At 44.6% G+C, this 27,084-nt stretch overlaps 1 protein-coding gene across 1 annotated transcript in view; it reads left to right on the plus strand.

The window, feature by feature from the left end:
- The first annotated feature begins 2,898 nt into the window (after positions 1-2,898).
- Positions 2,899-27,084, plus strand: part of GHITM (growth hormone inducible transmembrane protein) — a 716,610-nt gene continuing 692,424 nt past the window's right edge. The window contains exon 1 of the mRNA XM_044056881.1: positions 2,899-3,015. The gene's annotated coding sequence lies outside the window, so the exon portion shown is untranslated. The remainder of the gene's footprint in view (positions 3,016-27,084) is intronic.

Here is a 27,084-nt window from a genome sequence, read left to right on the forward strand (position 1 = left end):
AAGGGCCCATAACCATACCAGTGAATGCAGTGCCTCTGAAATCACAGACACTCAGATTAAAACAGCCCCCTCCAAAGCCAAAAACACAGCATCAATGGGACCGGACAGTGTCCCAGGCTGCGTTCTAAATGAGCTCAAAGATGAACTAACCCCTCACCTAAACACACTGTTCAAACTCAGCCTCTCCACAGGCTATGTGCCCACAGAGTGGTGCACAGCAACGGTTATAACGCTCCACAAAGGTGGGGCCACAACAGACCCCGGGAAATATCGCTCTATAAGCCTGACTAGCTTGACCTGCAAGGCTATGGAGCACATCATCATGGATCTCATTAACAGAGACATTGGGAACCTCCAAACACTGGACCCTACCCAGTTCGGCTTTGTTAAGGGCAGATCATGCCTCCTAAACCTGATGGACTTTTTTGAGACAGTTACCAAGGCTATAGGCGAGAGAAAGGTGGTCCACACAACCTACCTAGACCTCGCAAAGGCCTTCAACACCATTCTCCATTCAGGTATTATAGACAAGCTCACCAACCTGAACATAAATCCCTATGTCCCGAGATGGGTTGCCAACTAACTCACGGACAGAACCCACATGGTAAGAGTTGCAGGAGCTAGGTCTGACTCTAAACCGGTTACAAGTGGCGTTCCCCAGGGCTCAGTCCTAGGACTCCCGCCTGTTCGGCATATACTTCTCAGAGGTACAGGCAAGCACAGGAGGACTATGGCTGACCAAGTTCACAGACAACTGCAAACTAGGGGCTATAACTGACTCTCCGGCTGACACAGACATCCTCCAAAAGGGTCTCACTGAGACAGATACCTGGTATCAAAACCATGGCCTCAAGCTAAATGCCAAAAAGTGCATAGTCATCCCCTTTGGAAAAAATATAGTACCCACAAACTACCACATAGGTGGTAGCCCCCAAAATACAGAAGACATAAGGGATCTGGGAAGATGGGACCCAAGTAGATAGTAACCTCTCCTCTGATAATCACATTGCCAAAGTGGTTAGAAAATCCTTCTATGCGGCCCTCCTAATCACAAAAGGGTTTGCATCCAGATCAAAAGAGGTCATTGTGCACCTCCACACATCACTCATCAGACCCATCATAGAGTACAATGCCCCATTTGGGATGTACCTTACAAGACACCTGCAACAGCTGGAAAGACCACAGAAGTACCTCACCAAGAGGATCACTGGCCTCAAACAGATGCCCTATGCAGCTCGAGTGAAGAAACTCCAGCTGTACTCTGTTGCATACCGCCTACTCAGAGGAGATCTCTGCCTGACATACAAGGCCACGTCCAACCCACAATTGATGGACATGCTCCACCTAAAGAAAACCATATCCCCTCTAGCCACGCGCTCTAGGGATCTAAACCTTACCATAGGGTTGCCACCTTTTCAAATGGCCAAAGTGGGACATTTTCGGGACACACATCAGATTTTACAGGCCGACACATACCCACGGTCAGTACAAAGGATAGAACTTAACTTTTTTTCCTAAATAAAAGCTTATTCTTGTAGCAGTTTAGTTGCTTATTATGTTTCTTGTAACATTTAGGTATTTTAGATACAGAAATAAATATTTTATGCAACTATTACATGAAATATGGGACATAATTATGTCCTACAATCTCAGGACATTTGCCCTTTTTAATATTGTTTGTCAGGACACAACTGCCCAAAGAGGGACTGTCCCTCTCAAAGTGGGAAAGGTGGTAACCCTACCTTACCACAACAATAAATAGGACGTGCTAGAGGGATAGATTCCTGTCCCAGAGACTTTCCATGCTCTGGAACAAGATTCCAATGTACATTAGGCAGAGCTCCTCGCTAACCCTCTTCAGGAGAAACCTTGAGTGGATGGGAAACAGAAAGTATACCCTGGGGATCACTTCAATGGCTCTGCTGGACAGAGGCACAGGGAACTAATCTAAGGGGGTGGCGAAAGTCAACACTTTCCGGCTAGGCTTATAAATGCTTTCAGGCAGATAGCGTAGTACCTACCTATTATATTTGTTTATCGAGAAGAAAGTAGACTGGGCATGGATCCCATTTTCAGCGGAGGCCCGTGGAGAAAAGCTCCACAAAAATTAGTACAGCAAATACACGTTAATCAAGTACAGTACACAGTCAAACAAGTTAATAAAGTACAGTTTCAAAGCCAAGAAAGGAGCAAAACGTAAATATACTATAAGGAGTACAGTGTGTTACAATACAGCTGAAAGGACAAAATAACTTAATGGTTTATCTATCGGAGTCCCCCAACACACACGCACTAGAACAAGAGTTTAGCGTTGACTCATTAAAACTTGTCTTACGGTGATCGTCCTTTTAAACAGCTGAAAGGGCAAGTCACTGAAATGGGAGAAGTTACTGGTTCTGTCTAATATGGGTATGTAGTGACACGCAAAGTTTAAGCTAATACAAACTTTTGCATTTTACAGCGCGAGTATGACTTCGAATCCTGCAAGATACCGTTTTGACGGAGTTAAAAGTTGCACAGAGAACACATTTTAAATCAAATGTGTCTTGAGCTCTCAGCAATTTCTCCTATGATATCAAGGCCCATAACATTCTAATTCAGATACCAAGTTTATACTGTGACATTTTTGGAACCGTACATGAGGGAACTTGATTCACAGTCTGGTACTTCAAGGACTCTCTTTGGCCCGTTTTATTACCTCTGAACCGCACAGTGGGGTGATTTCTTTCTTACAAAATCTCAGAGAAAAACAAAACGAAGTCCAAACGCGATAATACTTGAAAAGAGCTACTATAAACTTGTATACATCACGAAGACTATTCCAGACTTTACTAGAAACTCCAATCCTCCACCTCCTTTTGTTCCGGCGCAGATGTTTAACGTAAGCATTGCCTTTCTCGTATTGGGAGCTGTCGTTGCGTTTTTAAAATACGCCAGGTAGATGACATTTGGAGGTAGTGGTAAATTTGTTTGGTTTCATCAGTATATCGAGTTTGTCGGAAATTAGACTGCCGGGTAAGAAGTTTTTATTGTAGTGGCACATTTTTATAGGAAGTAGAACAGTTCCGTAGTAAAATAAGTACTATAACGTGGTAACTGGTGGCTGTTACTCTGTGTAGATGACGTTTACTTACTGAGTGGTTTATGTTACTTTTTGGTGGTGTAATTTTATTTGCCGGTGTGAGAAATGAATGTTCATTTTTCTTGTATTAAGAAAGGTTTTAGTAAGGCGTGCTCATTGGACTCTTGAGTACAGTACTCTTAACTGTAGAGATCAGACATGTAATTCCTCAAATAATCTACTTGTCAAACATCTGCGTGTAGGCAGTTTAGATTTTATTTGTTAATACAGAAAAAAAAACTTTCGTTACTTATGGTGTGTTGGGGGTTCTGCCATTATGTATGTTAGTGTTCTGACTTAGGCCTCGTGCTCCTGGATTGGTTGAACTTTGTGACTTAAGTTCTTTAGTGTATGTTCGGGAGAGAGATGAAAACATTTAGGTGATAATTAACTCCTCACTTTCAGTAGCATCATCGCCTTTTCTTTTTAGATAGCTTCGAGAGCAGTATGGTGCCAGTTGAAGTAACTCTTAACATGAAATACTAGTACGGCAAAATGCCTATAGGTTCATAGGAATACATTCAGCTAATAACTACAATGGCCTTATTTAAAGCTACCCGTGCATCTCAAACTTATTTAATAAGGTTAGGAACCTTAAGGTTATTCTAATAGGTATATGAAAGCTAGGGTTTTGGCACTGATTTACATTCTGCCTGTGTCCATTAGAGATGTAGTTGCTAGACTCCTGGTGAAAGAAATTCTATTGCCCATCCACTGGTCCAAGTTGCACTTAATTGGATGAGGAAAGAAGTCTGCATGTTTGGACCTAGATGTCATACCCTTGCTTATAAGTTGCAGAACATAGAATGATTTCCTTACTACTGTAGCCACACCATGGTTAAGGGCTGGGTTACTTTCTACATGTTTCCCCAAATTCCTGACTACTGGTTCTACCCTTATTAATGAGAGCAGTAGCCTACTTTTCCAGGGATATTATTATGCATTTCTTGACCTGGTACCATTTATGTGAGTCTCTTTGAGAATATTTGTGTTGGGGAATTCTGTTACAGCGCCTGCTTTTTTAGTTGTCTGCAAACTTGATCAATGAGAGGTCTTTGATGTTGACCTTGGCTTCAGAGATGTAGATACCAAAAAGAAGAAGACCTAGCATAGAACCCTGAGGAGCTGTGCTAGCGACTGGCCTTATTATGTAGGTGGATTCCCCATATGCTATTTGGTTCCTATCTAAGATCTATCTGCATGTTGGAAGAGTTTATACTTCATAGGTTGGTACTAGGCTATTGGCCCTAGGGCCTATGCAAGCCTAGCCATAACAATTCCCTGAATATTTCTTCCCACAATATTTACTTCTCTGGACCCCTGTCTAGTAGGGTGACTGACATGATCCCCGGGATGAATTTCCTGTCTCACATCCAGTCATCCAGGTTCCTTTTGAAGAGGGCGAATGAGGTGCTCTGCTTGACATGTATGGGCAGTCTGTTTCAGAGTATAGGGAGTTTCTGGGTCAGGAACCTATCCCTCCAGCATGTTTTGTTTATTGTGATGACAGGGTTTAGATCCTTGGAGCATGTGGCTCTGAGGGATTGAGATTTCTTTAAGTGGAGCATGTCCAACAGCTCAGGGTTTGACATGACCTTGTATGTTAAGCAGAGATTGCCTCTGAGTAGATGATATGCCACAGAGTATAGCTGGAGTTTTTTTAGATTTAAATTTGTGAGTGTATCTGCAATGCCTGAGTAGGGTACTGTAGCAAATATCTTGGTCAGGATAGGTAGCATTACAGTTCTCTGAGGGATTGAGATTTCTTTAAGTGGAGCATGTCCAACAGCTCAGGGTTTGACATGACCTTGTATGTTAAGCAGAGATTGCCTCTGAGTAGATGATATGCCACAGAGTATAGCTGGAGTTTTTTTAGATTTAAATTTGTGAGTGTATCTGCAATGCCTGAGTAGGGTACTGTAGCAAATATCTTGGTCAGGATAGGTAGCATTACAGTTTTGCCCCCCCCCCCCCCAATCTGTTGTATTGGCGCCACTTTTGAAGTCCACTAGGCTGAGTAGGCATGATCTGCCCTTGGTGAAACTAAACTGGGTTGGATCCAGTGTCAATGTCATTGTTAATCATTTCTATTGTAACTCTTTCCATGGCCTTATATTTAGTTACACTTGTGGGTTTATCTGGAAGTGTAGATAGCCCAGCTTTGTGCTTATTCCTTGAGGGCAGTGATGTCTGCAAATCTATTAACATGATTGTACCAGGTCAGTGTGTACAGTTTTGCATAGGCAGCACTATTCTCAGGGTTTGGAGGGGGGGGGCGGGGCTGATATTTTACAAGCTTTTCACTTAATAGTGAGAAGTTTGCTATAGTAATATTTTGGATGTTTGGAAGCTCAAGCTTGTTACCTCTAAGTTGGTAAAACAGGATATCAGAAAACTTCACCTTTTAGACCGGCTACTGTAAATGTAGGACAAATGTGTGGAAAGTACTGTAATCTTATGCTGCTAGGGTGCCCTCTGTGGCTTTAAGCCATGTCTTAGTAACTGTAGAAATGTCTACATTTTCCAGGGTGATGAGAGCTTAGGGTAGTGGAGTTTCTTGTTTAGATTGTTGGCACTGAGCAGTAACACCTTTTAGGTTTTCTAGGGTTGGCTTTGTTATCTCTGAAGGTTTGTTAGACATTGCCAGCAAAATGCACAATGGCTAAAATATTGTCTCCAGTCTACAAAAGCCTAGACTGGTGAAGAACATCTCTGGCAAAGCCGTGTGGTCTGCCAACCATACCCTCCTATGCTGGCAAATGTTGTACTTCCTTGCTGTGACACCATACCCTCCCATGCTGACAAATATTGTACCTCCTTGGAGTGGCACTAAAAACGAAGCCAGTTATTAAAGTCAATCTTCTGTTCGTATTATGGCAGCATCCTTGGAGAAGGTAAAATGCTGCTCAGTGCTAGGCTCATCCCAGTCTAGGGCAGATGGTCTGAGAGTTGTCTTTCTTTATAGTCCAAGGAAGTAAGTTTCAAGTTGTTTACACTTCACATGGACTTTAATAGAATCATAATTGTACTTGTGATCCAGTGGTCTGAGTGCATGCTTGATTTGGTGGAACCTGGCTGGTCTGATAGAGAGCTAACTGTGACTTTCTCCTTACTCAGCCTGGTGAGAGTGGGACATTCATGTAATGTAATGGGAGTCTGGTTGCAGTGGTGGGTGTTTTGGTGAAATTCTACTTGGGCTGCTGAGGATATTTGTCTTGGATGCATATATGGGAGGTCTTTGGGGATTAGAAGAGCCTTAGAATGTGTATGTTTCTGTCTGATCCTTACAGCATATGATGAGTGTAGTGTGTGCATTACTGGTAACCTGAATGGCATTGAGTGTTTCTATGAGAGCTTTGCCTCCAGTGACATTGTGTAATTGCATTTGTCACACACCTTACCATTTTAAGATTTGATTGGTTGTCATTAAGCATGAGAAAATTGCTACATTGCCATAGGACTCCCATATACACCAACTGGCTGCAAAGACAGTAAGAGAGTTCATATCCATGGTTAAAGTTCTTTGTACTTGATCAGAAGGTTGCTGAAGGAGTATAGTGTAAAAACAGGAGTATCTAATGCAAAGCTTAAGAGGCAGTTCTTGTCATTGTGCAAGCTAGTTTCTTTGTGCAACTGGGGAAGTTTCAAGGGTAGCTTTATAATGAGAATAAGCACTGCTAAAACCCACTGCATGACTAGCAGCATCACACACACTATATTCAGGCACAGAAAACTGCTTAAACTTGCAAAATAGCTGTCTGGCCAATCAGAGGGTCACTTTTTTTCTCAGATTCCCAGCTCGGAACAGTCCAGGGTGATCACCACTTTTAATAGGATACAGGGTTGAGTTTTAATATAAAACAACAAATATAAAGGTGAGAAACTGAACTATAAACAACTGATTAAACTAGGAAACACTCTAAAAAATGAGTCAACAGTGCAGGAGCCAGCAATGAGGTCAGCAAAATGTAGAGGCATATTATAGTGAAAGTACAACAAAATGTAACGTGAACATGCAGCAGCAGCACTGTTAAATTGTTGCAAAGCATTTACATTGTGCTTGGATTGCACTGAATTCAAGCAAAACTCTTTTGCAAATGGCAGCATGGTCACCGTGTTTGTGAGCTCTCCAATGATCTACAGTTGCAAACTGATTTTTATGTTTATAAGAGGGTCTGGCTCCCATTTAACCCCCTATCCCTGTATTTCTAGAAGATAAGAATTTGAGTGTCAGACCCCATGTTACAGGGGAATTAACTGAAAATTAATTATCTGGTTGTATGATGCAGTGACGCTTAATGTGAACTTTAGGATTTACTGTGTATTTCAAGGGATAAGATGTAGTAAAATAAATCTGTAAGCTGCATGTTGTCTAGAGGTAGAAAGAAAGGGGTGACTACTGACCCCCCACTTGTGTGGTAACTTTATATGGGTAATATCCATTACAAAACTACTACTTGCTTAAACATTAATGTTACACTGTTTGATAAGTGTATAGTGTTAGTGTAGGTCATGTTTTCATATTTGGGTAAGCACCAAGGGAGATGTTTTAGGGCTGGTAAATGTTACTTAATCCACATTTTTACATAGTCCTGAGCGGCTTGATGTTTGCTCACTCATTCCAGAGGGGGGGGGTTCTGGTCCCTTGCTGGGGCCATGAACTCATAGGATGAGAAGTAGAATTTAGAGGGAAGTAAAGGCAGATAGCTTGCTGTGGAAGGTGTGTGCATAGTAACTCTTGCACAAAAAATATTGACATTACTCCACTCTATGGATGGGGCATTTAATGTAACCGAGTGGAAAGGTCCCCCCATGAGTGGGGTGTTGGTATTCTATTCTACTTTTCTTTGTGCCTTGCTGAGGTGATTGAGAAGAGGTATTGAGGGCCAGCTAATTTTGAATGGTGGTAGACACCAAAACATATTGGGGGGGGGGGGGTAACATGCAGGTGCACAAGTGTGAGTCTGTAAGCACAAATGATATTTGCAGAATGCTTCCCATATGTTACCCTATTTCATTTGTGATTGTGTGTGGATATCTGGTGTGCTTTAGGCTTTTTTGAGAAGTCAGTTTAATTGCTGTGGTTCCATCAGTAAGATTTTAGAATAAACTTTCTTAATGACTGTATTAAAATTGGTGTTATTTCCTTCTTTTTATTTAGGGTGAGTGTTTGCATTTTGTGGGCCCCCACTAGTGTTAGGTTGTAAGTAGCCCCTGGACGGTTTAGTCTGGAGTATCTTCCTGTCATTGCCACTCCTACTTGGTAACCTTTCAGCTCATTCTAGAAAACATTGTGAGTAGTACTCGGACTGAAGTGTGGTTTCAGTGCTTTTACTTTGACAGGCTTGTGTACTACAGCAGGTTGTTCCATCATTTACAGCCACTGTCATTTAGTTGCAGTTATGTTACATTGCCAAAACTCCATGTGCGGTGTAAGCCATGGGTAAAGGGGTGCCCTAGGTGAAGGGCTCCATGTCGTCCTCCCACTGCCTCCTGTACAAGGTCAGCCTTAGGTAAAGGGGTGCATTATCTAGATCGATATGTATGTATGCCTTTAAGATGCTTTCTAGAGGCTTGCACAAGTGTGTAAATACTGAGCACATGTGAGTCTGACTGCCATTTTGTAGTAAGCTGTTGAGATGTAAGCTTGTATGTCTGTGTAGTCTCAGTTAATCAGTTCGTTTAGATTTTGTAATGCTGCTATCCATCCTGATGTAGTAAAGCATATAAATGAACACCAAAACACCACAGCACAGTACCAGGAACCACTCTTTTTATTCCACAGTTATTAGCACTTTCGTCAACAAGACTTCTTCAGACATAATTTAAAAACACTTCCTTGAAATACTCTCTGCAAGTCATGTGAACACCATCACATCACAACACTCCTACTTTTGACTTTAATTAAAAAAAAAACGCACGCACACTTAAACTAAAATAAAATTCATCTGTTGTACGCTTTCCAGCCTTCTTCTGGCAAAGAATATTAGGATCAACGTCAGAGGTAATTTAATTGCCAGGTCAAGGGAGTAGTGTACATGGCTGTATGTAAACGGTGCCCTGCTTTTTATGTGGGGAAGACAGAAAGGAAGCTGAGGCAACGTGTATATGAACATCTATATGATATCAGGAAAGCGAAGGCCTCCAATGCTCTATGGAGGCATATTTCTTCCCACAGTGTGTGTATATATATATATATATATATGTATATATATATATATGTGTATATATATATATATATATATACTGTGGGAAGAAATATGCCTCCATAGAGCATTGGAGGCCTTCGCTTTCCTGATATCATATAGATGTTCATATACACGTTGCCTCAGCTTCCTGGTTTAAAAAGCATGTAACTGGCGAAGACTGTCCCTTAACTGTTGGGGAATGAATTGGGTGAGGATTTGAAGAGTGATCTAAAGATTTTGTTAATTTTATTTAAGTGTAACGCTTTGGGTCTGCAAAATGTGGCAACTGAAAGCAGTTATAGCATTGAAGAAGATATTTAGGTGACCACTTTTCATATATATTTGTATGCATCTTCTAGCCATTATATTGTATTGTAGAAATGTTTAGTATAGGGTTGCTACCTTTTCAAATGCCCAAAGTGGGACACTTTTGGTGCAAACGTCAGATTTTGAAGGACGAAACATACCTATGGCCAGTACAAAGGACAGAATTTCACTTTTATGCCTAAAATAAAAGCTTATTCTTGTAGCATTTTAGTTACTTATTCTGTTTCTTATAACCTTTAGGTGTTTCAGATACAGAATAACTGATGTTATATAGTCCAGTCTCGCCTACATTCTTACCCGTGGGTTCGGAGCTGATCCTCTGCTCCGACTCGGCCATACTCTAGCTCAAAGTCTTTCAGTTGGCTGGGCTAAGAGGTATCCCATGCTGCACTGCTCCCTTTCCCCAGATTTCGTTTGCCGTTCGTAAAGCTCAGACGTGGTCTCGCTCTTAGCTGTGACTAAGTATAACTTTTTGTCGTCTTTGACTAAAATTTGTTGCTCCAAAAGCTATTTTTATAGTTAGGTGTGTGTGTGTGTTGCGTTTCAGAGGACCTAGTCCTCCCTTGTTTCCCTTCTGTGTTCGTGCAGTTTATCTAGTTCCCGTGCTTTGTTGCTGGTGTCTGTTTTGACTGTTGTGTTGTGCCTAGTGTCCTGCCGACCATGTCCAAGGATACAAAAGAACACAAAAGAACATAAGCCTTTGGGCTTTAAGAAATGTGGTAATAAAATGTCCATTACGGATGGGCACTCTGTGTGTGTTTTTATTGTTTGGGGGCTGTCCACATTCAGGAGTTTTGTGCGTTCTGTCACGCATTCAGCCCTCGTGTTCTTCAAGAAAGGAAGAACAAACTAATTCTGAAGGGACTACTGAAACCCTCCTTCGAGGAAAATTTGGAGCGGTGCTAAGTCCACTCCCTCTAAATAAAAGACACAAAACATCCAAAGCAAAAAAACTATCTCTGGCTCGGGTCAGTATTATCGGAGCCTCCGGCGAAAGTTATTAAGTCTACTGTGGCATCCTCTGCTCCACTGTCTTTGGTGCCAATGGAAGTTTATGAATCGACAGAGCCTACATCGGCTCCCAGCCTCTTGAAGCCAGTGACCGAGATACTAGCTTGGCGCCGGTCTCCAATTTTTAGACCGGTTTCTCCTCCTCGCAGGTCTCCTTCAGAGAGGAGGTCTAGATCTCCTATCTTGTCCTCTAGGTCCTCCAGGACACTGTCTGATGTGGATAGAGTGGTACAGAGACTGCTCCAGTCACCGGTGCTGGCTAAATTTCTTTCGGCTCCAGCCCAGTCTGCTCTGGAGCCCGTCACTCATCCATCGTCTATAGATCCTCCGAGCAAATCTCAGCCTTCGGAGCCAGAGTGGTCGGTGCCATCTGATGCTTCTAGGTCGGCTCCAATAGCCCATCCTGGCTTATCGGATCCGATCTGAGCTCCGACCCAGTCGTCTCCATCCATGGGGTACAGGACTCATGGTTTCTCGGTCGGACCCGAGGGGGAGGTCTCTGGACTCTTCGGCTCCTAGCCTCCCTCTTGGTGCTTCGGCTCGGGTGAGCCTGACCCTTGCTTTGGACCTTGTCCCTTCTGCTCCGAGGTCTTCCATGGTTGGTCGATCTTCGGAGCCGGGGGGACCAACTTGCGAGGTCATGCGGAGCGTGCTGGCCAGGTCCTCACCTGTGTCATACAGCTGACACACTTCCCCCTCCAGCTCTGGTATCAGTTTCTGATCGCCCTCTAGCTTTGGACAGCGGAGACTCAAGGCCTCAGGATACCTCCATGAGTGGTCCCCTAATTTCTGAGGGCCCCCCAGAGTTTTTGCCTGAGGAGCCACCCAGAAAAAGAACGTGCAAGAGGAAGCACATAGACTCCCAGGAAGAGTCTCTGTTACGTCTGACACTGACTTCGAGGGGTCCCCCAAGTCGTCTTCTGAGGATATCTCTTTCTCTGATATCCTAGAGATCTTGAAGCAGAGAGGCGACTGGCCCTCTAAATCCCCCTCTGAGGAGGAGTAAGGCCTTTGGGGCTCAGCCCTCCACCTCTTGGGTCTCTCCACCCTTCGAACTCCAGGATCTGGTTTGTCGAAGGGTGTGGGAATCACCTGACACTGTGGAGCTAGTCCCCAGGAGACCCAACAAATTTCTGTCCGCCCCCGTTGACAGACTTTCTCATGAAGTGCGTTCCAGTAGATGCCATGGTGGTGGCAGTGGCCACCAAGAAGGAACTGGCTGAGACTTCATCTACCGTCCATTTCCCTAACAAGGAGTCTAGGACCATGAACCGGTATGGGAAGCGCATGTTTTCTTCAGTGGCCTTTACTCTGCGGTCACTGAATTACTTATCACATTTTACACTGTTCCAAAGAGATCTCCTGAAAGAGCTTGGAGATGCTCTGCAGCGTAACGTTTCTGACGCAGTGGCTCAGTCAGTGGTCAGATGTCTACCCTAAATTCTATTGCTAACTCCTCCATGAGGCTGATCTCTTACGCAGCCGAAGAAGCGAGTAGGGCAGCGAGTTCCGAGTTTCTCTCAGGTGGCTGTCCTGGATGCACCTCTAATTTCGCGGAGGCCTTCAAGTCTACATTCACCAGTGCCCTGTTTGATGGTTCTTCGTTGTTCGGAACCAAGGTGAAAGACGCTCTCACTAGGTGCGAGCAAGAGGGAAAAACTCTGTCTGCCGTGGGAGTCCGTTTTTCCATGCCTTGTAGACCTTATCCAAAGGTCCAGAAGCGTGGGAAAATGTGGTTCAAGAAATCGCAGAGTTTTTTTCATGACGCACAGTGATTCCCCCTCCAGAGGCAGGGAAGGGGGTAGTAACTCTGGTAGATGCCGCCCTAGAGGCAGAGGAGGTCTGTGTAACCAGGGAGACCGTGGTTCTCCCTACCAGTGCTCCTGATGGGAGGCCCGACTGCGCATTTCCAGAGCCAGTCGGGGGTCGCATTTCATTGTATCCAGAAGCCTGGTAAGACATCACCCAGGACCAGTGGGTATTAAAAATAGTTTCCAGGGGATATCACATCCCCCCCCCCCCCAACCGATCAAAAGAATCCCAGATGTTCCACCCAATCAAAGGGATTCTGCAGCTTCAGAGGTTATAAAGCTGCTAGAAAAAGGAGCCGTCCAGCATGTTTCCTCGGACCAGATCGGATTAGGGACTTACTCCGGATTCTTTTTGGTGCCGAAAAGAACATGGTACCGGAGACCCATCTTGGATCTCAGCCGCTTGAACCTCTACGTGAAGAAGTCCAAGTTCCAAATGGTCACGTTGCAATCTATTCTCCCATTGTTGGTAATTGCTCCATCGACCTCCAAGGATGTTTACTACCATATAAAGCTGAACAGGGCATCCAGAAGTCATCTATGCTTCCGGCTGGGAGTCAGTCATTTTCAATTTCGTGCACTTCCCTTTGGTCTCACCACAGCCCCAAGGGTGTTCACCAAATGTATGGCAGTGATGACTGCTCACTTAAGACGTCAGGGAGTCCAAGTGTTTCCGTACCTGGACGACTGGCTCCTTTCTGCCACCACCAGGCATCTACTACTACAGACCAGAGACGCTACTATCAAGCTGTGTCAATAATTGGGTATCACTCTAAACTGGGAAAAGTCTGCCTTGTTTCCCTCGCAGCGTGTCTCCTTTTATAGGCGCCGAGTTAGACACCGTGCTCATGAGGGCGATTTTACCACAAGAAAGGATTCAAGGTTTGCATCAACAGGTGTATGAGTTGCTCCCTCTGAAGAAAGTGAAGGCAAAAACGGTTCTCAAATTGTTAGGGACGATGGCTGCAACAATTATGCTGGTTCCTCTTGCGAGACTACACGAGGCTCCTTCAGTGACTACTCTTCGCCCAGTGGTCTCTACGACATCTTCACTTTCTCATCTCATAATGATCACGGACAGGTGCAAGCAAGATCTGCGCTGGTGGCTTCACACCAGCAACCTCAATGCAGGAAAACCTTTCGTTCCATCCCCTCCTGTTGCCACAGTGACCACGGATGCCTCCCAGACGGGGTGGGTGGGGGGGCATTATCTCGGCAGGACAGTCCAAGGCACGTGGCAGGAACACGAGATACATTTGCATATCACTATCTTGGAGATGAAAGCAGTGCTACTAGTGTTGCAAGCACTTCAGAGCTTTCTTCCTCTTGGGACAATTGCGATCCACTCGGACAACATGTCGGTGGTATGGTATCTGAACAAACTGGGAGGAACCAAGTTGTATCCCTTTTTGCAGAGAGGCCATTCAAGTGTGGCAGTGGGCAGCGTCTTCCCAAAGTTTTCTTGTAGCAGCGCACATTCTGGGGAAGTCCAACGTGATCACAGACAGGTTGAGCAGAGCTATTCTGATGCCTCACTAGCGGTCCCTGAACAGTCCAGTTGCGGAGCAGATTTTCCAGAGATGGGGTCAGCCTTGCTGCGACCTGTTTGCCAGTCCCCTCAATACCAAGTGTAGTAGCTACTTCACCCTTATCCCCCCGCAGGGGGAGTCACCCAGGGATGCTCTAGTTTACGATTGGCCCTCCGGTCTACTTTATGCCTTCCCGCCTGTTCCTCTACTGACAAAGGTTATTCAGAAAGCGCAATCCTTGGGGAAGCAGAATGATTCTGATTGCTCCACACTGGCCTCGTCAAATTTGGTTCCCCTTTCTCCATCCCTATCTCATGGACGCACGCTGGATTCTGGACCCGCAGCCAGATCTACTGACTCGTATGTCATGGTATTTTCATCCCTCTCTTCAAACCCTCCGGTTGATAGCTTGGCTACTCCACTTCCATCACTAGTCAGGCTTCCATCATTTTTCTCTGGAAGTGATTCGTATTCTGTCTTCTTCCCATAAGCCTTCGACCAGAAAGATATTTATTCCAGTAAATGGAAAAGATTCTCCATCTGGGCTCATGCAAGACAAATTGATCCTTATACAGCTCCAATTTCTTCAGTTCTGGAATTTCTCTCCATACTTTTCAATCTGGAATTTCTCTCCATGCTTTTCAGTCAGGGGTCAGCAGCCACAACCATTAAAGTCCAGTTGGCGGCTATTTCCACTTTTCACGTCGCTAATGAACCCAGTCTAATGGAGCATAGACTTTGTAAGGCATTCTTGAAGGGCACTATGCTGCTTCGCCCTCCGGTCTTTGACCCGGTCATGCCTTGGGACCTAAATTTTGTGCTACAATATCTCACTTCGTTCCCCTTTGAGCCTGCAGCTACTTGTGAATTGAAATATTTGACTTGGAAGACTATCTCTGTGGTAGCCATCACTTCAGCTAGACGTGTCTCGGAGCTCCAGGCTTTGTCAATTAGACCGCCTTACTTGATATTTCACAGGGACAGGGTTTCCCTTGGACCAAACCCTTCCTTTATGCCTAAGTGGCTTCGGTTAGTGATCTCAACCAATCCATTGAACCACCTGTATTTTTTCCAGAGTTTTCTAATACGGCAGAATTTAAATTTCATCAGCTGGATGTTCACAGACAGTTGCGTTTTTATTTGCATAGAACGAAGGATCTTAGAAAATCGGATCAGTTATTTGTCTGATTTTCAGAAAATAGGATTGGGTCTCCTGTTTCCAAAGTGACCTTGTCTAGGATGGATCTCTGGTTGTATTTCTTTCATTTATGCCTCTGGTGGTAAAGATTTACCATTTGGAGTGAAGGCTCATTCTACCCGATCGATGTTTACATCTACAGCATTTCGGGCCAGGATGTCTATGGATGGTGTTTGTGCTGCGGCTACATGGGCATCTCCTCACACCATTATTACTCACTACAAATTGGATTTGGTATCCAGCGCCAGATCTTCCTTTGGTTCCACAGTGCTCAGGAGTATTTTCCACTGAGCCTCCCAGGTTCAGGTGCTGGGGACGCTGTTCCACGGGTAAGAATGTAAGCAAGATTGGACTACATAACATCAAGAAGTTATGTACTCACGATAATGTTCAATGTATGTAGTCCATCTCGCCTCACATTCTTTCTTACCCCCCCCCCCGCCTTCCCCCATCCTGGAGGACCTAGAGGTTATGTCTGGTTTCAGTACTCCTTTTTATTGTTGGAATGTTCTTTCTTTTCTGTGTTATATGTATGGAGGGTGAGTGAGCTTGCAGCAAACAAGATCTGGGGAAAGGGAGCAGTGCAGCATGGGATACCTCTTAGCCCAGCCAATTGAAAGACTTCGAGCTAGAGTATGGCCGAGTCGGAGCCGAGGATCGGCTCCGAACCCATGGGTACAAATGTGAGCCAAGATGGACTACATACATCGAACATTATGGTGAGTACATAACTTCTTGTTTTATGCAACTATTACATAAAATATAGGAAATAATTTTGTCCTAAAAATCTCAGGACATTTGCCATTTTTACAATTATTTTGCAGGACACAACTGCCCAAAGAGGGACTGTCCCTCGGAAAGTGGGACAGGTGATAACCCTAGTTTAGTATTTTTTAAGCAGTGGGTAGTTTGGGTGGAGATTTCCTTATTCCTGGCTTTTATTTTTGTATAGTGTGATCTTTTTGTTTGTAACTCTGATGCTTGCCTTAAGTAATTTTTGTTCACTTTTATATAAAAAAAATAAAAAGGCAGCCTCAAAAGTTTTAATCTGAGAAGTCTTTTTTACGTTATCTTAAGTGCAAGTAATAGCTCGTGTCTCTCATCCTGTCTTATTTAAGTAGTGGCAATAGTACTATTCCCACAGCTTTCTTCCTTGCACATAATAATTCTGCTAGCCTTTCCTAGGGTGTGCATGTGTGTGCTCGCATAAGTATCCTTATTGAAAGGTAGTTACCATAGATAAGGGACACTTGACAGTCCATGATTGGGTAGAGACCCGTGTTCTTATGTCAAAGACTCAACACTGTATTTGCCTGTGTGCATTCTAATCTAGGGTGGATGTTGAAAGCTCATACACAGAACATCACTGACTATTCAATGTTAAGTTGTCTATCTCGCCTTCATTCTTGCTGGATGGGTTCGGAGCCGACCTCGGCTCCGACTCGGCCACTCTAAAAGCTCGAGAGTTGGTTCCACCGGCTCGAGGCTCTCCTTATATCCCACAATGCTAGGCGAGAGTTACCTCAGATCTCGTTTGCCGCTACAGCTATCGAGGTTGGTTTTCTACCGGTTCTTGGTAAGTGACTTTTTCTTGTGTAATTTAGTCTATCAAACCCCTTTAATTTTAATAATTTTACTAATTTCCCTTAGTTTAGAGAAATTTTTATCCCCTTCTAAAAAATTCCCGTTTTTTTCCCTCAAGAACTTTAGGTTCTTCCCTTGGGCCTACAGGCCTTTTCTCTTTCCCTAGTGGAGTGTGTGTATTATTTTAAAATCCTAGTTAGTGGTTTTTATTATAATTTAAACTTGACAGGGTGTAATTAGTGTGTTTGTGTGTGTGTTTGTTTACACCTGTTAAAAAATGTCTAAGGAAGCAAAGGTCTCCGGATTCAAGAAGTATGATGCGTGCTGTCAGAAAATGTCTCTGACAGACGCTCACACTTCTTGTGTCTACTGTCTGGGACCTTTGCACCTGCAGGACTCCTGTGCTGTGTGCCATGGCTTCAGCCCCAGGGTCCTGCAGGAAAGAAAAAATAAATTGATATTAAGAGGCTTACTCAAGCCAGAGGATTCCCTTTCTGTTTCTACAGGGAAGCCCTCTAAGGCATCTAGGTCTTCGGCTCCGACAACTGAGCCGAGACCTAAGGTTTCTCAACCTCTGCCTTCATCGGCTCCGGCTGGAGCCGATAAGTCTCAGTCCACAGTTTCTGTGGCTCCTCGGCTCGGCGGGCCGAGGTATTAAGTTCCATGCCGGCTCCGACCAGACCTTCGGAGCCGACAACTAGGAAGAGGTCCAGGTCACCATCTCTTGGCTCCGTTCATTCGGCTCCAGGATCTCCCCTGCTGTCTGAACGGAGCCAAAGATCTCACTCCCCTAGGTCATCGAGGCTGTCGGATCATGACCTTCAGAGGGTAGTGAGTCGACTTCTTAAGTCCGAGGCACTGGCCCAGATGCTTCAGAGCCCGACTCATCAGTCGATGCCTGCCCGGTGCATCATTATATTCCTCCTTCGACTCTCTTGAGCTCGGAGGCGGGTCGCGTCGGAACCGAGACTGTGATAGCGTCGGAGCCGATACAATTGTCTTCGGCTCCGTCGTCGGCTCCGATTTCTTCCTTGGAAGAATCTCGGCGCCGGACTTCCCTCGCCGGCTCCGAGGTGGTGAGTGTCATCGGACCCTTCTCCGACCCCCCTCCTCTCGGTGCTTGCGCTGGTGAGTTCGGCTCCGACATCGGCCTCGAGCCATCACTGTCGGTGCCGAGGGGTTCTTAGCTTCTCGGAGCGGGACCTCTGGCTCTGCCTGACAGGGGTGCATTCGAGGTCATGCGGAGTGTGTTAGAGCCTGGCTCTACTCCACAGTCGGTTCCGTCCGCGCCTCCCTCTACAGTGCCTCAGGTTAAGTCGACTCACTCCCTCATCCCGGACCGCAGAGAGCCAGCTCCTCAGGAACCCCTGTGGGATTTCATCCTCTTCGAGGCCTCTCCTGATTTGGCAGAAGAGCCCCCTCGGAAGAGGAAGTGTAAGAGGAAACACATTGACTCACCTGAGTCCATCACGTCAGACACAGATTTGGATGATTCTGAGGGTTCCCCCCGTTCCCCTTCTGAAGATGTCTCATTTGCAGACATCCTAGAGATCCTGAAACAGAGGGGAAATTGGCCAGCCCTCAACCCTTCAGAGGACGAATCTGTGTATCTTGAGGCGTTTGGCTCTCGCCCTTCCACCTCCTAGGTGTCCCCCCCCTTTGACCCCCTCATGCAGGTGGTTGCTAAGAAGGCATGGACGGCTCCTGATTCAGTGGACCCCACTCCCAGGAGACCCTCCAAGTTCATAACGGCACCAGCAGACAAACAGTTCTTAACAAAAGGAGTTTCTGTGGATGCTATGGTGGTAGCTGCTGCCACTAAGAAGGAGCTAGCTGATCCTTCAGTACCTGTCCATCCACCTAACAAGGAATCTAGGTCCATGGACAGGTACGGGAAGCGGATGTTCTCGTCAGCGACATTTACCATGCGTTCGCTGAACTACCTGTGCCATTTTACTCGTCTTCAAAGGGACTTGATCAAGGAAGCGAGTGAAATGTTAAAGGACCCTACAGCTGCGGGTTTCCAAGATAAGATGAACACGCAGCTGGCTACCCTTAACTCCATAACCAACTCCTCCATGCGCCTTCTTTCTTACGCGGCTGATGGAGCGGGCAGAGCCGCAGGGACAGGTGTGGCCTTACGTAGGCATGCCTGGATGCGGCTATGCAATTTTGCGGACCCCTTCAAGATGTCTTTCACTAACTCCCCGTTTGATGGATCATCCCTCTTTGGTCCTCAAGTGAAAGAAACCTTGACTAGGTGCGAGACTGATGGCAAGACCCTTTCTGCCGTCGGAGTCCGTTTTTCTACTCCTAGGCCTTACCCCAAAGGCCAGAAAGGTGGAAAGATGTGGTTCCGTAAACAATCTCAAGGGACTTCGCCTGACGCACAGAGTCGTTTTCCCGCCAGAGGTAGAGGCGGGAATAACAATGGTAGACGTCGCCCTAGGGGCAGGGGGGGTCCGCAGAACCAGGGCGATCGGGAAGCCTTCCCTGACAAGCCCTTTCAGCATCCCTGAGGTGTTGCCCGACTGCCCATCTTCGGAGGCAGTCGGGGGAAGATTGTCACTGTACCCAGAAGCCTGGCTATCCCTGACTCAAGACAAATGGGTACAGTCCATCATTTCCGAAGGCTATTCTATCCCCTTTCTTCGCATTCCAAATCAGTCAAAAAAATCCCTTCCAGATGTTCCACCCGCTCAAAGGGATCTAGCGGTTTTGGAAATTTCAAAACTGCTTACAAAAAGAGCAATTCAGCCAGTTCCAGCAGACCAGCAAGGATCCGGAATCTACTCAAGGTTCTTTTAGTTCCAAAGAAAACAGGGGACTGGAGACCAATTTTGGATCTCAGTATCTTGAACAGATCAGTCAAGAAAACAAGATTTCGGATGGTCACGCTGCAATCCATCCTTCCCCTTTTGGGCAAAGGAAACTGGATGTGCTCTATAGACCTTCAGGATGCGTACTATCACATAAAATGAACAGACGCTCCAGAAGATTCCTCCGCTTCAGGCTGGGAACCAGTCATTTTCAGTTCAGGGCCCTGCCCTTTGGTCTCACCACTGCCCCGGTGTTTACCAAATGCATGGCAGTGGTAGCTTCTCACCTGAGACGACAAGGATTCCAGGTGTTTCCATATTTGGACGACTGGCTCCTCACAGCTCCCACCAAGCATCTCCTTCTAATGGCCAGGGATTACACTTTTCGCATTTGTCAAAAGCTGGGTATTTCAATAAATTGCGAAAAGTCTGTTTTGTCGCCTTCTCGTGCTATTACCTACATAGGCGCAAATCTAGATACAGTAAACATGTCTGCGAGACTAACACATCAGAGAATAACAGACATACACAAACTGGTCTCACTCCTTCTCAACAAAAACAGAATCAAAGCCAGGTTAGTTCTGAAAGTGTTGGGAATTATGGCAGCGGCCATTCCTCTGCTTCCATTAGCCAGATTCCACATGCGGATCCTTCAATGGATGCTCTTTACTCAATGGTCATACCAGCAACTTCCAATGTCTCACACCATTATGATCACGCAAGCGTGCAAAAATCATCTCATGTGGTGGATGTCTTCCCCTCAGCTCTTGTTGGGAAGACCCTTTGTTCCACCCCCTCCGGTTGCTACTCTGACAACGGATGCCTCCCTGATCGGGTGGGGGGGGCATTATCAGGGCAGGACGGTCCAGGGCACATGGCAACCAAACGAATGCCACTTGCACATAAATGTTCTGGAGATGAGAGCAGTGCTTTTAGCGTTGCAAGCCCTTCAAGACTCTCTTCCCTTGGGAACGATTGCAATCCAAACAGACAATATGTCTGTAGTGTGGTACATCAACAAACAAGGCGGAACCAGGTCATACCCCCTGTGTCGAGAAGCACTCAGACTGTGGCAATGGGCGATTTCTTCTCAGCGGTTTCTGATAGCAACGCACATCCCCGGGAAGTCCAATCAAATTGCGGACAAGTTGAGCAGAGCTATCCTCATGCCTCACGAGTGGTCTCTGAAAGATTCTGTAGTGAGAGAAATTTTTCTCAAGTGGGGTCAGCCTTGCTGCGATCTTTTTGCTACTCCCCAAAACAGCAAGTGCAGAGAATATTTCACTCTATTCCCGTTACCAGGCCAACCCAGCAGAGACGCTCTAGTCCAAGTTTGGCCCCGGGGACTTCTGTATGCATTTCCTCCCTTCCCACTAATCTCTCAAGTGATACAGAAAGCTGTCGCTCAGAAGGCCTCATTGATCCTCATTGCTCCTTACTGGCCTCGACAAGTGTGGTTCCCCTTTCTACATCGATTTCTTTTGGAGCGACCGTGGAACCTGGACCTAGTTCCAGATCTTTTGATCCATCAGTCGGGTCAGTTTCATCGCTCCCTCCCCTCTCTGAACCTCACTGCTTGGTTTCTCCAGTTCCAACCTTAGCCAGGCTTCCTCATTTATCTCACTCTGTTAGAGATATTTTGATAGCTTCCCATAAATCTTCCACTCGGAAGATTTATTTGAGTAAGTGGAAACGCTTCACATATTGGGCTCAAGGAAAGGACATAGATCCTTTCACTGCTTCCATCCAATTAGTCCTTGATTTTCTAGCTGAACTCTTCCATGCAGGTTCATCTCCCTCTACACTTAAAGTTCAATTGGCAGCTATTTCTAACTTTCATGTGGGTATTTCTGAATCTGCCTTAATGTCCCATAAGCTTTACAAAGCCTTTTTGAAAGGAGTTTTTCTTCTCAGACCTCCTATAAGAAATCCTCCTTCTCCTTGGGACCTAAATTTAGTTCTTGCTTCTTTGATTCTTCCCCCTTTCGAACCTGCAGTCTCCTGTTCTTTAAAATTGCTATCATGGAAGACTCTTTTTCTGGTAGCTATTACATCAGCTAGAAGAGTTTCAGAGCTTCAAGCACTCAGCTGTCGTCCTCCTTATCTTTTGTTTCATAAGGACAGAGTATCCTTACGAACTAACCCGTCCTTTTTGCCTAAGGTGGTTTCAACGTCAAATCTAAATCAAAGCATTGACCTCCCTGTCTTTTTTCCAGAATACTCTAATAGGTCTGAACAAAAATTACACTGCCTGGATGTTCATCGTCAATTGAGGTACTACTTGGATAGAACAAAACAATTCAGAAAATCTGATCAGCTGTTTGTCTCCTATGCGGAAAGCAGAAAGGGACTTTCAGTTTCAAAGGTATCATTATCCAGATGGCTAACTTCTTTGATTTTCCTTGTATATGAAATTAGACACCAAAAGCTGCCTAATAAACCTAAGGCCCATTCCACCAGAGCTTTGGCTACTTCTTTAGCCTTCCAAGACAGACTGCCTATCGACACCATTTGTGCAGCGGCTACTTGGGCTACTCCTCACACTTTCATTTCTCATTATAAGTTGGATTTAGCTTCTAGGCATAGAGCTAACTTTGGTTCCACTGTTCTCAGGAGTATGTTCCGTTAGGCCACCCGGGACAAGGTGCTAGGGCGGTCCCATCCAGCAAGAATGAAGGCGAGATAGACAACTTAACATATAGAAGTTATGTTCTTACCATAACGTTCCATGTTAGTTGTCTTCTTCTCGCCTTCTTCTTCGTCCACCCTCCTTCCCCCTGGCCTGGACAGACCTAGAGGAGTTGTGATTGTGACCTCTCTTTCTACCACCTCTTTCTTAGACATATGCTGTTGTGCATATTTCCTGGTTCAGGATGTAGGTCACCCTTCTTTCTTCCTGTTGTTAGAGGTGGACTCTGTTTACAGTTATACTGTTACTATTATAAGCTGGGGTTAGCTTACAAACGAGATCTGAGGTAACTCTCGCCTAGCATTGTGGGATATAAGGGGAGCCTCGAGCCGGTGGAACCAACTCTCGAGCTTTTAGAGTGGCCGAGTCTGAGCCGAGGTCGGCTCCGAACCCATCCAGCAAGAAGAAGGCGAGAAGAAGACAACTAACATGGAACGTTATGGTAAGAACATAACTTCTATTTTTATGCTCTTGGGGCCAAGTTTAATTTTATAAATTGATTGAATTAGAGTTGTGTGCACTTATTCCTTTTAAATCTGCTGTGTATCCGTGGTGACACCTTCCTTGAGGTGCCAGCTGGGGCCTTTTTACATTGGTGGTGGTGGAAGCATTAGTTCTTACCATTTTAGATGGTAGTGGTTGTGGTGTTATTTAAACCCTTTCCATCTGTCTGGCAATCCCTTAAAATTTACTGTTTTTCTTGTTTACCATAACCATATGTATTGTCCTGTATTTGAAAGTAGTCTGAACTGAGTCACCCTCTGGTTTCAGAAATGCCTCTACAGCATGTCACATCAAGACATTAATATCCAAAGCCAACTAGTCTGTCGAGACCCATGTGAGCATTTAACCTTTCATAGGGCAAATTGTATACCTACCCATAAGTACTTCAAAAAGTGGAACCTATTTCCTCATGAAAAATAAATGCTTCTTGGTCCCCTTGTTATGTTCACACTTTTCTTAAAAATGCTTTGTTTCACCTTGTTGAGAGCTTGTAGTCTGTCAAAACCAGGCTTCTTCTCCCACACCTTGCAGTCTTCCACTCTGTTCAGAAGTTCTACTTTAATTGTGATTCTTATGTGGTGTACTAGACCTTGCATAATTGTAGGTCCAGAATACCAAGCAATTGAATTAATACGTGTTCTCCATAATTGCTGGATCCTGTATTGTACTCTGGGCTCTGAAAGAGATGACCAGTTCACTTGTTAATACACACGGTAAGAGCATATTTTAGTGTTTTTGTTTTTCATTAGTTCAGTGGTTTTTGGGGGTTGCCAATCCCTCCTCGTACCCTAATTTTATTTATTTATTTTTTATTGAGGAGAATGGAATGGGCTAAAATGGACAACATCCAGTCTTGCAAATAAAATAAAAAAAAAAAAATCACAATTTTGGCAGTTGCTGTCAAAACTCTGACCTTCATTGCGCATTGTAACCTGCACACTGCATGTACATAAATGAAGCAATGTCATCATCCCCAGTATCCTAAACCCCAATCCAGACTTGTAAAAAATATATATATATATATATCTAGCCTCCCCCATCAAACACTTCTTGCTTAAAAAAAAAAAAAACTCCTGTAAACTAATTTCAGTGTAGGCATGCTTCAATCCCAAAGGAAAATGGGTTTGTCTTTATTGGACTGATTTGAGCAGTGTCGATTGCGGCTGTGCAGTCTAATCTGGAAGTGGCGGTCCTGTCCACACTCTGAGCAGCAGTAGGCGGATGTCTGTCTGTGCTGTTATGGGCATGGATCTTCCACAGGTCTCTTACCCTCTGCTGTTGCCAGGGTGATTTCATACATAGTGAGCTGCCTTCACTTCCTGTTTCCAGGCAGTGTTGCCTGAGGCAAGAGAATACCAGGTGTTCGTGCTGATGGAGAGAGTGCTGAGGTCACACTTGCATATGTCCTTGTAATGTAACTTTGGGTCTGTTTAAATATTGAATTTACAGTTATGGCAAATTCAGTATTAATAGATTTTAAAAAATTAAAAGAATAAAACAAAAAAAACTGTAACCATGTATAGCTATTTGAAGCTTTTTATTAGTGAAATGTGGCTTTATAACTATAAAATAAGGGCGATCAAAGCAACTGTAAACTGATATTCTAACAACTAAACAAGTAAAATGAATCCCATAAATGAAAACTGACAATCCAGGGGGAAACCCTAATGCTGTTCCTGCGTTAACTAGTACATTTAAACTAGGAATAGCTGTAGACTGTTTGAGTAGATTTGTAACTTTTGGGTCTGAAGAGGGTCTTGGGAAGTGTCCTTTAGAACAACCTATAGAATGTAGGCAGTCTGGAGGGTATTCTGAGAAGAAAGGAGCTGATGTCTCTCAAAGGAGAGAACATGTGGATATGTACTGGCCTGGCTTGTAAAAAGTACAGGAGGGGAAGGTATTGTATGTGAGGATCTGCAGGGAAGTTGACCCGTGTTATGGCAAAACTTATTGGAGTTAGCTCTGGTCTTGAGGTGTGCCTAAATTCTGTTCATTTACCTTTGCAAGGTCTTTTGCCAGAATCTTTTGTGTGAAGGAGGTACTGTAGTTGATTGTGCAGTTCAAGGTATGTCATATTGTACTGTGCCTAGATAAGCTAATTATGTTTGGTGTAGCTGGCTTGGTGGTGGGGGGGGGGGGCTCTTGTGCATACTGACTGCAGATACTGAGCTGTGGTAGTGAAATTGATTGAGGTTCTGTTTGTGATGTCTGCTGCAGCTTTTCCCTATTTTTGTCACAGCAGTACAGTACTGAGAGATCTGGTCAGCCTCTTCCACCAAATAATCTCTGTCAGCTTCTTTGATCAGCTTTCAAGAGAGAGCCACGCCAACTAAACACCTGGTCTGTCTTCTGTAGAGAACAGGCCCGCATGGTATGCAGCCTCCATCAACAGACTGCCCCATGATAAACCAGACATTCAGCCTGTGAAGACTCCATAAGTCCAGGTCAACCCTGACAAAGCTTGGGACAGAAGATGATGTAAAAGCTTACCTGATTAATTTTGAAAGGCATGCACAACTGTCCATTGGCTTGAGTTTTGAAAGCTACATTTTGAAAGTGTAGTACAGCTGGACATGTATTTAAAAAAAAAATCCGTGTAAAATTCTGATTGTGGAAGTAGTCCAGAAGGTATCTCTTCAGAACCATTACTTGTCCAGTTACTGACAAGTTGTAGTTTCGTGCAAAAAGAACTAATAAGCCTTCACTGAAATAAGCTTCTTAGCTTGTAACTGAAGAAATTCATTTGAAGCTGTTTTCGTTTCTGTAGAAAAGGGCATAATAGCCAGACGCAAAATAATTTTACAGCAAAATTATGCCCATGAACCCATGACACTAAGCAGCAGTCTGTTTTTTAAGCAAAGCATTCTTCATTGTACGTTTGGAATGCAATAATGCTAACTTACAGAAGTATAGAATTTGCATTGTCAGTTTGCTGTTACCGAACATTCTATTTTTGTAGTAGAAGTAAGAAAATGAGCAGGATTGTTTGATTTCAGTATGGCTAGTCAGCAGAAAACTGAAGGAATATTCTTTTGTGCGTGTAGAAATGCAGACTTTTCTGGGTGTAGAAATGCAGACTTTTCTGGGTTTATATCCCATAGCACTGATACTTGTTTTGTGTCATGATGTCATCGGTGGCCAAGATTCCCACTTTTAAGAGAGAGTTTTTATCTAAACCTTCAACCTAGAAACAAATCTGAACACCAGTCTTCTCAAAAGGCTCCTAAAGTACTGAAGGAATTCTTGCCATTTGGCAAACTTCACATTACCAGTATCTACAGAAACTGTTTGTGATAATCCAATATAGAGACTGATAGAGAAGAGCATCTGGTTAAGAATAGCACTTGGTTAAGAATAAAGTAACAGAAATGAGTAGAAACCTGAGGAAGAGAGGTCTTGCACAGAAGTAAAAGAAAGAGATACCAGAACAACAGTTGACTTATAGGCTTAAGGCTGTAAACTGTAGATGTCCTCCTTTATCACCTTTGCAGTATCCTTAACCTTGGGGATCTCCTGCCAAGGATAGCCCAACATCCAACCAGTCCAAAGCCTTTAGATCTTTATATGCTGTACATCACACTAAGCTGCTGGTACTGGATATAGGGCATAAAGGTGACATACTGATGCAGGTACCCAGAACTCCTTTGCAGCCAGTCCGAATGCTGTCATTGCTGGTCAATCTGGACACCTTTTGCTGTGCTGAATACCTAGCCTTCAGATAAGTGCCCAGTTGGGGTCTGTTTGCATTTGACTATTGGTATTGTTTTCCTGTGGTTACTGGGAGTTTTTCAAGAAGGGGAAAATGTCAGTGGGGAGGCAGATTCCCCATGAGGATTGTCGCAAGCAGTCTCTCTTGGGTGCCTCCCATGACCATATCTCCTGCAGTATTTGTAAGTTGTTTGTGCCTAATACTCTTAGAAATCGGATATCTTCACGGGCAATCTGTCTTGAGAAACAGAGGCTTAAACAGTTAGCCCAGGGTAGCAGGGTGGAATCTAGTAACCCCAAGGTACTCATGTTTAAGCAAGAAGGCCAGTAGCTCTTGCCTGGATTCTTTTGCTGTCCAACCTCCATTGGACGTCTGCATCGAAGCAGGTGATGGCTCCCTAGGCTGTCCAGTATCAACTTTGGAATCCTGTGCCCTGACCCCTCTGAGGCTTTGCAGATGTGTGCTCCAGACATCAAGGGTAGGACTTCGGTTGGTTACCTTGAAGGGCCGTAGAGAGATTCTGCAGACTCTGGTCGGGGGAGAGGTTCCAGGTACTCTTATTGAACCCTGCCAGGTTTCGGACCCTCTGTTTTG

Source organism: Protopterus annectens, chromosome 14.part0 (genome assembly GCF_019279795.1).
Source record: "Protopterus annectens isolate FY-2018-M chromosome 14.part0, PAN1.0, whole genome shotgun sequence".
In the NCBI taxonomy this organism is placed as follows: Eukaryota; Metazoa; Chordata; order Ceratodontiformes; family Protopteridae; genus Protopterus; species Protopterus annectens.